This window comes from Apus apus, chromosome 1 (genome assembly GCF_020740795.1).
Source record: "Apus apus isolate bApuApu2 chromosome 1, bApuApu2.pri.cur, whole genome shotgun sequence".
NCBI lineage: Eukaryota > Metazoa > Chordata > Aves > Apodiformes > Apodidae > Apus > Apus apus.
Window position 1 is genome coordinate 71772749 of NC_067282.1, and position 13084 is coordinate 71785832.

Here is a 13084-nt window from a genome sequence, read left to right on the forward strand (position 1 = left end):
GTGCACACTTTCTGCTTTTTACAAAACATTAAAAAAATAGAGGGAAGTTAGAATGGTTTTACATTAACAGCTTTAAATAGTTACAGCTTTGCAGAAGGCTTTCTAGAACCAACTTTATATCTGCAAGAGTGTTTGTTTGTTTGTTTTGGTTTTGTTTGTTTCAGGTTTTTTGTGTGTGTGTGTTTTGTTTGTTTGTTTTGTCCTTTTTTCCTATAGAAAAATTTCAGTGCTGGGAAAGGGAGAGGGAGTGTGTTATTGTAGTTCCTTGAACTTCAGCCACTTTGGTCTTATAGCTGAAAACCATCTTGAATTACTTGAACCATTTTCTTCTGATGTAATTTCTCATCCTCTTCTCACTTCCTGCATTCTCTGCCCCCCATAAAAGAAAGGGGATGTTGTAGGTCACTGCACAGAGCAATGGGGCTGGTACACAAGAGAGACTTTGCTTTACATGCTTGATGTTCTCTGCCTGCTTGAGAAATAAAACGGACTTGGAGAACAGAAAACCTTGCTCTAAAATGTTGTAAGCCAAGTGTATTTGAAAATTTTTCAAGCACATGCTGCTTGCATTTTAGACTGACACAGTGCTTTGGAAAATGTAACTCAAGGCTGTAAGGGCAATGTTCCCATTAGGAAATATACATGATGTAATTTGTTCTTGAACTCTTGTCTTCAGAGAGTATTGAAAAGAGTTCTTCCTATGTGTTTAGTGCTATGGGTACTAAATGTCACTGATGATGCAGGCTTTTTTAAAGAGGAAACAAAACAAGGTTACTGATCACGGTCGTTCAGACCCCTGATCCTATCTGCAAAACTGTGGATGTACATCCTGTGATTTAAGTCCTGCTCAGTTTAGCTAATAAACTTTATCCCCTGAAGTTTCTAAAGCAGCTCCTGCTCTCTCCAAAGCCAGTCCACCTCACCCTAAATAAATACTACTAACAAGGAAAGCTTTCATTTTCAGGTTCTCATTTTAGAGGAACATGGGCTTTACAGGTGAGAACAGAGTGAGAAGAGAGGCAGGCATTTGAAAGCCCTTTTTTAGGCTTGGGTAAGTCATTCCCCTCTGATTTTGTCTCTAATTATTTGCCTCCATGAAGGAGCAGTGACTCATTATTCTTGTGCATGCCTCCTGTGTACCTTGGGTGAATCCCTCAGTCATTTTATGTTACTCCTTGCCACCTTTTATATGTGTCCCACACCTGTTCAGCAGCCTTGATAAATGGGCCACCCCTGCCATGAGTGTCATTTTATGATTTTTATCAGTTCCAGGTTGGAGAGAGGCCTGGAGGGCCTGTGATGGTAAATGATAGATCTATCAAGAGGCCAGCTTGTTGAAAGCTGGAAGGGCAAGTAACTAGGTATCCTTACAGAAGTAGTTTTCTGAAACTCCCCAGGCACTCGACTTTCCCCCTGCTTTTTGCGCTGCTGCAGAGTTCAGCAAGGCACCTTGTCCATCAGCAGCTGGGGAATTTGGGTCAGAATATGGACTGAGTATGTTGTCAAGTGCACAGAGGAGAGGGTCACGATCATTTTGTACCTTGGCTGAGATGATGAGACCCCCGAGCTGGTGCAAGGTGGAGAAAGTAATGCCTTAACATCGTTTTCCCACATTTACTTCCAGTTCTCGGTGTTTTGTGTTTGGTTGGTTTAGTTCGTTTGGGTTTTTCTGGGAGGGGCGTGCGCGGGTTTTTTTTGTGTGGCGTTTTTTTTTTTTTTTGGTTTGCTTCGTTTGTTAGCTCTTATTTTCCCCTGACACCCTTCTCCACCCCAAGGACACGGCCCTTCCCCTTTGTCCCCCGGTGCCCCGTGCCGCGGAAAGCCGCGCAGCACCGCGGACAGCGCCCGTTCCCCCCGCCCCTCGCCGCGGCGTCGGGGCGGCAGCTCCTGCTCCCGGCGGCACCTCCCAGAGGACGGGGAAGGACAACCCCCCCCCAAATTGGCGTGGTCAGGCCATGGAGGAGGTCTGGAGGGTGTGTGTCGGGGAGGGAGGGAAAAAAAAGGTTGGGGTCTCCAAAGAGCTACTTCTGCTGATGGAGGAATCTAAAAAAACAAAACAAAACAAAATCGACGGCTGAGCTGCCTTGTTCCTTGTGATCCTGGTCTGAATGGGAGGCTCTAGAGGGAGTGCTTATTCTCCAAGAGCTCTTTGCACCAGTGTTCTGAAGGCAGCCTCCTTCTTGAGCTTGGAGGAGGTCACTGATCAGGCAGCAAGTGACCAATGCTTGGTCTTTGCTTGCTGAGCAAGTACTAGTCTACAGCTGATGGAAGGACTGAAGGTATAGGACTGAAGACTTTCCACCCAAAGTAAATAAACTCTTCCTGAGCTTACAGGTCATCCTCACACTCTCCTGTGACTAGAAGAGTGAAGAGAGGGTGAGGACTAATTTCCAACTTTCTCAGGGCTTTTCTTGCTACCTGGACAAATACTCTTCATCCACCTACTCAGAGCCACAGAACGTGTACACTGGTTCACCAGTCACAAATGTTGCATTTAATGTGGATCCTTTCACTATGAGAGTCTTACAAGGATCAATTCATTTCCCTTTTGGCATCTGAGCAGGAAACATTTTAATCCCATTTTTATTGGTGGAGACCTGAAAACAGAAGGAAAAAGAAGAAAATTGAAGTAGTCACACAGTGAATAGTCACACAGCCCCTTTCTTTAGGGCATTACTATTTTGTGTCACTTCAGGCTCACCTCTGCACTTACTGTGCAGCACTCTTCCTTGCAGCATGGGCCTGCAAGGATTCCTTTGCTTCTTTCTCAAAAAGCATAGACAAGCAAAGTCTCAAGGCAAATCCTGTTTTGTAGGCAGCTGCACAGAGAAGATAATTCAGGTCTAGGACTCTAATAGAATAAATATGAGAAGAAAAGCTTTTCAGCCTCAGCTCCCACCTCATGCTCACTCAAAAACTGCTAGGGACCTGTTTCCAGGCAGCTGAGAACACTTAGAAGGCAGTGCTTACCTGGCTGCTGGTTTTGACTAGCAGCTTTCCCCTTCTCTTCTGGTGTTACAGTGTGGGTTCCCTGCTCTGGTTCAGTCTGCTTGCTTTCTGGGGCCAGAGTCCAGTGTTTCAGGGCAGTGTTTTGGTCATACTTGAACATTTAACTTCTAATCCCCTTGGCATGTAGTAGAAAAATAATGGATAGGCCATGCTGTATGTGTTCTCGTGAAGACCTTGGTATGGAAGAATGTGGCAGCAGCATGTAAAAGACAGGAAATGTCAGAAAGATTATGTAACTGTTCTGGTTTGGTTTGGTGGGTTTTTTGGTAGCAGGGGAAGGGCCACAGGAGTGGCTCTGTTAAGAAGCTGAGAAGCTTCCCCTGCTCCAAACCCAGCCAAGGAGCCATTAGAGGGACAATAGGTGCACCTCTGTGATTAACATATGGAAGAACTGATGTAACACCTGAGCAGAGAAGCACTTAAAGAAGAAGAGTTGTGCTGGAGAAGGAGAGCGGTGCTGGTGGTTGGTGAGGAAGAAGGGGAAGAAGGTGCCCAAGCAGAAGTTTCCCTGCAACCCATGGTGAGATGGCAGCTGTTCCCCTGCACTCGTGGAGGAACGTGGTGGAACATTCCCTGAAGGCACCAGGAGGGGTGGACTTGGCCACTGGACTTGGATTTTGTGGCGAGAGGATTTGCTGCCAGTGGACTCCGCACAGCTTTGGAAGACCCTGGGGCCAGGGGAGTTTGTTCCCAAAGGAGCCCGTGGCTCTGTGGGAAGCCCAGGCTGGAGCAGCTCCGGACCTCGTGGGAAGGACTCATGAAGGAGAGGTTCGTGGAGGACTCTGTCCCACGGGAGGGACCCCGTAGGGAAGCAGGGAAGGACTGTAAGGAATCCTTCTTCCTGAGGAGGATGGCATGGCAAGAACCCCCAGCCTGTGCACTGACTCTACACCCCATCCCCTGTGCTCCTGGGGGGAAGGAGGGAGAGAAACCAGGAACAAAGTGATTTGGACCCGGGAAGAAGGGAGGGGTGGGGTAACATATACAAGCCCTGCTCTTTGTGTTGTCTGTGTCCTGTGTGTGTGAAATCAAATTATTATGTTTTCCCCAGGTTGAGTCTGTTTTGCCCAGGACCTTAATTGGTGAAGAACCCTCCTTGTCCTTTGTCTCAACCCATGAGCTTTGTCCTCATCCCAGAGCGTGTGTGTGTGGAGGGGGTGAGTTGAGTGAGCGGCCATGGGGCTGTTCCTTTGTTGTCGTCTTGGGCCCAAACCACGACAGTGACTAAGGGTAGAGAGATCAGTACTAGATCAGCTTGAGCACAGAAATGTCAACGGGAGGAGGGAGGTAGATACACAGGTGGCTTTTTTTGGGCTGCCTGTAGAGGCTCTCTCTGTGGTACGTGCACCCAGTCAAAGAGGACTCGGCTACCCATCTCAGCTGCCTTCCTTCAGTGTGTCCTCTCTGACACACTGGGGAGAAAAAAGGTGAAGGGACTTGGGGGTTGGCTTGAAAACCTAAGTGGGTTTGAGTGTCTCTTGAGTCCTTGGAGAATTAAAGGTCCCTTCAATGCTAGAAAAATAGTTTGGAAGGAAAAGCTGCCATGGGATAGGACTGAAGAGGAGTCACAGTGTGAAACAGCTCTTCCCAGGCTGGCAGGTCTCATAGAGTGGAAAAATCATTGTTATCACCCTCAGGAACAAGAAGATGGTGCTGATGAAGGACAACAGGGAATTCAGGAGCCCAGCCACCCAGAATGGCGTGGGGCTTAGTGGAATTCCTTTCTTCTCCCTCTTCTCCCACAGACCCCAACCCTTATGGCCTCTGCCTTTTCTAGAGCTTTGCTCTGTAGGACAAGGACCAAATACCCTCCATCTCTGGGCACCTCTCACTATGCACCATGGGAGCAGGACATGCCTGTGCCCAGCCTGAGCTGTCAGCAGTTGATCTCCAGTTTCATGAGTACACCAGCAGGTCAGCAGTGCAGAAAGCCAGAGGGCAGCATTTGCATCCTCCCTGGGAGCCCATGTCCCTGCAGTGTGGGGGAGATCCTGGCCAGCTGTGAGCACTCCCTGGCAGCTGGAGGGTGGCATGTTGTGCACACAGGAGTGTGTGAACTCAGTCAAACTTAGCAAACAAGGATAAGAACAGGTCCAGGTTATAATCAGTGCTCAAATATAGAAACTCAAGGTTTCCTGAGAGAGAGAGACAAGCGAAACAGCAAGGCAGAGCAGGTGTCATGGTCTTTCGCTTCCCCTTTCCTTGCTTTCTCAGCAGTTGAGCTGGTGCTGGCCACGGAGTATGATTTAGACTACGTGGAGCAAAACAGCCTGTCACAGGCAGCCTTGTTGCTATGCAGGACAGGAGTCTTACCATGCCCTGCATGGTGGCACATCTTGGTGCCGTGCAAGTCCCTTGCCTCTGACAAAGTCACTGCAGCCAGTGCCCACCCCTTCCCTGTCTCCACTGCTTGCTCTGGTGCTTCTACCAAAGCAGCTGCATGTGATACCTCATGGCTGGCTCATGGACCAAACTCTTCAACAAACCTCTCCAACCCCTCCTCCAGGTCTGCAGAAGGTGTCAGTAAAGATGGAGCTCCAGCAAAGGAATCAGCTCCCCATATCACAGGAGACTCCATTGCCTAAGAAAGGTGGGGTGGATTGAAATAAAGCTCTAGAGCCTGGAGATTCTCCCTCACCTCCAGAAAGATAAGCTTGGCAGCTGAACTTCTTAAAACCCTGACATTTGAGTTGCATGCTGCCCATTGCTTCTTCAGCGAGGGAATGAGTAACTGCTTGAAGCACAGCTATTGGCCAGATTCAGCCCTGATTGGTCTCTCTGACAAGTCTGGGCACAACTTTCAGGTGGTGGAAAGACTGGCCTGGGGAAGTATACTGTGGGCCAAGGTGTCTCCAGTCTCTCTTTCAGCCCCTGGAAGGGGATGATTGCAGCTGCCTGGCATCCCCTCCCTGGTGTGTCTTGGGTTGCTGAGTGCCCACCAGTGCTACACAGGGCCTGTGCTTATGATTGCAACTGGTAAGCTGCTGCCCTAAGAGATGAGATGGTGCTCCTGGGCTGTCCTAGGCAGGCTGCATGAGGAGAACCACCTGTAGCTCTCTGTAGGCTTGGGATAAGGTAGTTGTGTGTTGAACATGGCCTGAGAAAATAGGAACTTCTGAACCAAGGGCCAGGCTTAGAGCTCTCCTACGGCTGGATCTAGGCAAAAGCTGGCTCATGCTCAAGTAGGGACCAGCAGAACATCAGCAGCCTCAGTAGAAGACCCTCACTGTCAGAGGCGTCACACACACTTGGCTTTCCCATTGTTCCAACAGTAGCATGGGCAGCAGGGACTATCATGGCCATGCCATCACCCTGGAGAAGAGGCCAGGTTTCCTGGGGAGCTGGAGCCAAAAGGGAAAATGTTCAGAAATGGGCTTCCTGGTTACAAGAAAGCCAGTATATTTGGGAGCTGTCAGTGTCCTGCAAAGAACATCCCTCTCCTGATCTTCTTCATCAGCTGGGCTGACTGCTTTTGACCCTGAGTGGTGGTACAGCAGGGCTTGTGGCTGGAAATAGCTGTTATCTCAGTGCCCTTTTCTGACTGAAACCCACAGCTCTGCGAGAGGACAGGGCAGCTAAAATGGGACAAAGCCAGAGGGACAGGTGTGGCCTGCGTGAAAGCTTTCATAGTACTGGTAATATGCAGAACAGAGGAGGGAGGAAAAGAGAGAGAAACCAGAATGCATGACTGCTTAGACTCCCACTGGAGCCTAAACCAGGTGCTTCCTGGGGTGCACAAGTGAGGGGACCTTGCAGCTACCTCCTTTCTGCAAGATCCTTTGGTCCCATCACCCTCCTCATCTCCCTGTATGCCTGCAGACGGAGTGGGAAGCAGAGCTGCCCTTATGCCCCTGAGATAAGGAATCTGTCTCACTGCTTTCCTGTGCTCCTACACCCCGCAAAACTACTCTTGCCCTTGGTTTTGTGCTCTGAGCTCAGCACTGGCAGGTAGATGGGAGCCTGTGGCCAGCACAGAGCCTGGCTCTGCTCCATCTGCATCCACCCCCATCATTGTGGTCACCTGCAGCTGCAGCGTTTGACACAGGCAGGCGGAGCAGACCTGCACCTGGGCAGCTGGCTGAGTTGTGGGTGGATCTCAAAGCAGCATCATATGATGCCTTCAAACCCTGCCAGGGCTCCATGGGAAATGCCTCTCACCAGAGAAATCCCATGTATGCTGCTGTACCTCTGCTTCAGCCTGGTGATGGGCTGAGCCACCGTCCCAGCGCCGGCTGGGTGTCTGCTGCCAGAGTGATGTCCTACAGTGGGGTCTATGATTCAGGCAGTACCTGCTCCGTGCATGGCTCTTTCATGGCCTGGCTGTGCCATTTCCCAACCTTGAACCCTATCCTCCATGCACCCTGTGCTGCCCATACCCTGCCCTTCTTGTGCTCATCACCATCCCACCCTGTGGAGCTTGGGGCTGGTGGGTGCCTGGGTGGGGATGTTCCCATTTACCCTGGAGGAGCAATGTGTGGGTGAACCTAGTTACCAGCTTTAGGAAGTTTCTGAGTTGTTCGTGGTCCATCCCAGTAACTGATCTGAAAAAGCAGTATGTGTGGTCCCAAGAGGCACTTGCTCCTTTGGGAACACAGAACAGCCCAGCGCATGATCCTTCCAAAAATGTCTCTGTGATGCTGGGGGATTGTGCCCCCATGTCTGAGGGGTACAGTGCAGCAGATGGAGTGTGTGTCGAGCTCAACTGGCCAACCTGTTTGTTTTGCAATGTGAAGGAACTCTTTGAAGAGAAGTCAGAGATTTTCAGAGAGTTTGGCAGCTGTAGATGGCAGCCGTGGTGCATCTGATAGAGTTCATGGCAGTGACTTGAACCTCTTGGCTGCTCTCCCCCATGCTGGATGCCAGCACATTGGGACCCCGGGTGCTGCCTCTTGATGGCAATCACTCTTGGCTTTGCAGGAGAGCCAGTGCTAGTGCTAAGGGCACTCCATAACCCCACAGCTCAGTTACTGCCTGCAAGCTCCTTCTTGCAAAATATCTGAGAGCCAGTCATCCCTGGGAGGCAGCAGCACGCTGGAGACACAGCAGCAGGATCAGACTAAACATCAGCTGCAAGGCTGTTGATGTTTTGTCCCGGAGGAAAAAAAATCCCAAAAAGACCTTGAAGAGGCAGTGAGATGAGGCTCTGAGCCAGGATGGGACACTTTCCCCACCTACAGCCGTTTTGGAGAGCCCCTTAGGGCATGCATCTGATCACTGGCAATATTTCTGCCTGGCACATGTCCCCAGGCTTGCGTGATCTGGGTGTTTATCCCAGAAAGGGGAGACAGAACAAGCCCTGAGCTCGTGCCATAGCTCGAGTCACGTCGCATTATGGGATGCTGCAGAAGCTGTGTCCCAGGGAGGCAGTAACTGTACCAACCCCTCTCCTGAGCACCAGCATCTCAGGCTGTGTTGGCACTGCTCTGGCCGTGGCACCAGCTGGGCAGGTGCCAGCCATGGAACATGCTGGCTCCTCTGGTTGCTGCCAGAATCGCTCTTGTGGCAGCTGGGAGGGTTCTGCTGGGGCAGGTGCTGCAGCCATGCTGCTGCACAGAAACCAAGAGCAATGGTCCATCATGCAACCTGCATGCAAATGTGTCATGGAAAAGTACTGGGCTCCAGCATGTCCCATTCTCAGCAGCTGCTGGCCTGGCAATTAGGACTGTCAGTTGAAGTCTTGCAGTTTTAAGATAGCTCCTGAAAGGCAGACAAAGAGACTACATTTAGGAAGGAGAACTGGTTACTTACTGCAGGTTTGTACAAAGATGGGTGCTTGGTGCCTTTCCGCCAATCCAACACATCAAACAGATTTTTCATTACATATTTATACACAAAACTATAGAGTTAGTAAGTTTCTAAGTCCATCCTCCTTATAGTGATTGGTTAATGATTGATTTACATGTGGTTATAATATGGTTGCATCACTATGGGGAAGGGTCTTCACCTGGGCAGGGATCTTTTTGACCTGGGGGTGTGATTTTTAGTATTATAATGACATTATAGTGAGCTAAGTTCACCTAACAGACACAATATCACAAGTTCTGTAGCTCCAACCACCCAAGACTGGTTCAACAGTCAATCTTTCTGATGTTAGTTCTTTATCACCTCCTGAATTCCTTAGGTCCAATTATCCATTCAGACCTCCAGCCTTCTCTGCCAAGTTGGTGATTTAGATGAGACACCCTTAAAACCTCTTGATTAATTGCCTTATTCAAAACCTAATTATTTCAGGGTGTCCCTGCTCAGTGCTAGCTGTGGTACTGTGAGAAACATCTGTCGTGGCAATGAACAGGCCCACACAAATCCTTCAGCGAAGCACAGTTTATTTACATCCTTGCAAGAATGGGTGACCTAAGCAAGTAGGCACACCCATAGCAAGGTGAATAACGGTTTAAATTCCCTGTTCCTGATGCAAAATTCCCTCCCCTGTTTCCCCACTGGCTGGGTGCTCCAGGGTTTACAGCCTATCCGACGCTTCAAATTATCCTATAAGTTTCCCGCCCCTGTTTACACATTCCATTCTAGCAGTTTACTTTTTACCTTTTAAGGTAAAATTTTGACCTTTCTTGCCCCCTTGGCTGTCTTCCCAATTAACAATCTACTGGTGTCATCCTGCCCTGAGGAGCAACATAGAAGTTGCTTTGTCCGGCCTTATCTTGGGCCCTAAATCCTTCTCCATGTTCAGATCCCCCAGATGGAGCCCAATTAAGTCCCTCAGTTTCTTGGGCCGTAAACCACTCTTGGTGTAATTGGAATGTGAAGATATCTCACTTATCTCAAGCAAACTATTATATTCCTAACACTAAAGTATATATATTTATGTGCTCAAACAAACAATATATTCCTAACACTAGAATATATATATATATGTGAACCAAACCCAACACTACGTTTCTAACACTAGAATGCAAAATCAACACTACATTTCATTTCTAACAGTACTAATTGTGTGGCCTTCTGACTACAGTTTTAACTTGTGAACAGGGTACATCTTACACAAAAGAATCACATAATTCTAAAATTCTGAGCTATTTTTCAACAAAACTGGGCCAAAATAATTTTAAAAAAGCGTCTGCTGAGCTGCTCTTTGCTGTTCCCAGGCTGGAAGAGGATAGCACAGTCACGGCAGCACAGGAGATGCTGGGATGTTGAAGAGAAACCGCAGGTGGTGCCTTCATGGAAGTCTGTGGGTGTCCCTCTAGCTGTGCTCGGGACTGCTCATTACCAGCCTAATCCCAAATCGACCCCATCTTTAGGATCACTAATCTTCATCACTGCTCTGGAAGCCCCACCAAATATTCCTGGTTTTGTTTGTACCCCATCACCTGGTCTTGAGCTATGGCAGCTCTTCTCCCCTTGTACTGCAGGAGGCAGGACTTACTGGGCTTTGCTCTTCCCTAAATATACAGGTCAGGAACCAACAAGTAAAGCCTATATGTCCTGGTACGAGTAAGGAAGGTTTTAATATCTATTTTAATGACCTTTAGGTTAAATGCCATGAGGCAGAATGGCTAGAAAGAAGAAAAAAAACAATAACCCTGTATCCTTACACTGTGTCTGCAGAGTAACTTACAGAAAACCTTATTAGGAAACTTTGAAAGGCCAAATAAATGTCCATTTTTTACCTTTTAGCCACTTTTTTGGATGACCCAGCTGAACATCCCATTGAGTTTGTGAGCTGCTGGCATTTACTCTGCAGCAGACATCCCCTGGCTGCAGTCAGTGGGTTTATGATTTTTCAAATGTGTCTTTGCTGCTTCCTTGATTTATTGCCTCTGCTGATTTGCTAGGTAGGAGTGTAAGCCGTATGGGTCTGTGCTTCTCTAAAATGGTGGGGTAAAGTTTTTGGAAATCTCAATGGGAATTGCTGGCATAAATTAGAGCATTTAATTCTTTCTCCAACTTAAAAACTTCTTTTTTTCTTTGAAAAACAGCATTAAAACAGAAAGACCAATGACTTTCTATCCTGTCTTGGGAGGGGGAGGAGGGAGGGCAGTTGCTTTGCTTGGGGGGATGGTTTTTGGTCATTTGTTTGTAAGTAGACACAAATATCTGCAACATTGACAGACTTGGCTTCCTTCCTTTTGTTTCCCTGTTTGTTTTTTTGTTTTTGTTTTTGTTTTTCTTTGGAAATTATGTCTTGGTTGCTCTTTTTTCCCTGGAAGATTTTGCCTGGTACTGGTAGTGTAGAAGATGGATTTGACACAACCCAAACAAGAGGAAAAAACAAGAGCAACCAAGAAACTCCAAAAATATTTTAGTCAGTCAAACGATTCAAATGATACATGTTTTAAACATTTTTGTCTCCAGATTTCTGCAAGGGGTCAGAAGAAGCAATTTTGATGTGGCAATTCAGAGTGGTCACTGCTTCAGCTAGCAATGGAGAAGGTTTTAATTGCTTTTTATCCTTAACTAACCATCTTCCTGCGGTAAACAGGAAGGAGAAAAGAGATGTTAGGGAAAGCAGGTCAAGCAAAGACAAGCCAATTCAGGATTAAAAAGCAAATTTATTACTAAAAAACCCCAAACAAATCCAGCCCAAGCCCCTTCTTGGCTACCTTATGTTTTTATAGACCAGAAAGCAAAAGTCTTACAACAAATATAATTCTCACAAAGCCACAAATGGCCTGTGATGTTTGGAGACCATAAGTGACTGTCACCACTGTTTCTTTGCCTTGGGAGGGATGCTGCAAAGGTCTGAGGACAGTTTGTTTTAACTGACATGGTTTGTATGTTGGGAAGGACTGAAACTTGCTTCAAAACACCTTCTGCCAGTTCAGCTGCTGCCTTTGTCCAGCCAAGGAGCTTTTGCCAAATGCAAATGGAGCTTTTGCTGCTAAAGCTTGGAGGAGAAAAGGGGAGAGCTGCACTGCTGCTCTTGGTCCTGGGAAAAAAAGAGGTCATTGCTTTGCACACCATGCACAATAAAAAGTCAAGCCTGCCTTACTTGGCTTGGAAAGTGGCAAGAATAGGATGGATGGAACATAGAATCACAGAATATTTTTGGTTGGAAAAGACCCTTATGATCATCAAGTCCAACCATTAGCCCAACATTGCCAAGGCTACCACTAAACCATGTCCCTATATACCGTATCTACAAGTCTTTTTAATACCTCTGGGGATGGTAACTCCAACACTTCCCTGGGCAGCCTGTTCCAGTGCCTGACAATCCTTTCAGTGAAGAAATTTTTTTGCAACATCCAATCTAAACCTCCCCTGGCACAACTTTTGGCCATTTCCTCCTGTACTATTGCTTGTTATTTTACAAAAGAGCACAACACCCACCTTGATACAACCTACTTTCAAAAAGGTGTATTCCAGCAGGAATACAAATGCTGAAGGGAAAAAAAAAAAAAAAAAAAGTGAAATATTTAAAATTTTAGAAAAACTGCAGACGCGAAGCACCCTGGCTGCTCTTTCTTGCCGCCCTCCCACATCTCCCCAAAAGGACCAGGAGAGCTTCTGCTCCCTGGGGTTCTTGTTGGTGTTGCCTGGTTCCAGGGTGAGTGGCCCAAACATCACCCTGTCCTCCCTGTCAGTCCTCCCTATGTGAGGTTACTCAACTGTGCGTATGAACATAACTCGTATGTCCCAGTTTATTATTTCTCCTAAGTGGATGAGAGGTTGGAGGCTGATCAGAGCAGAGGAGTCTCCTGGTGAGTTCATTCTTCAAAAGCTTGGGTGGGCTGCTTCTCATTAGGGCTTGTTATAGTGCCAGGAGAAAAGAATATTTCTCTCTGGATTCATGTGCACGTCCCTCTGCTGCTGTGCTGGAGCTGCTACAGCTGGTCTTCTCTTGGGATTTGCCAGACACAGCAAACCCTGTGCTGTTTAGACTGCACAGGGTGCTGGCAGCTGGAGGTGGAGGGCTCAGAGCAGTGTGAGCTCCCAGCTGTGAAGTGCTGCTGTGGGCACAGAGCCCATCTCTCCCACCGTGCCTCGGAGCGGGCACATGCTCCATCCACGGACCCATGACACATCAAAGAGCCACTGAAGAGTTCAGGGTGTTCCTCAAGAGCTTTGTTCCTCCCCACTCAAAAAACCCCAAGCCAAAACCCCAAAACCGCCAAACTTC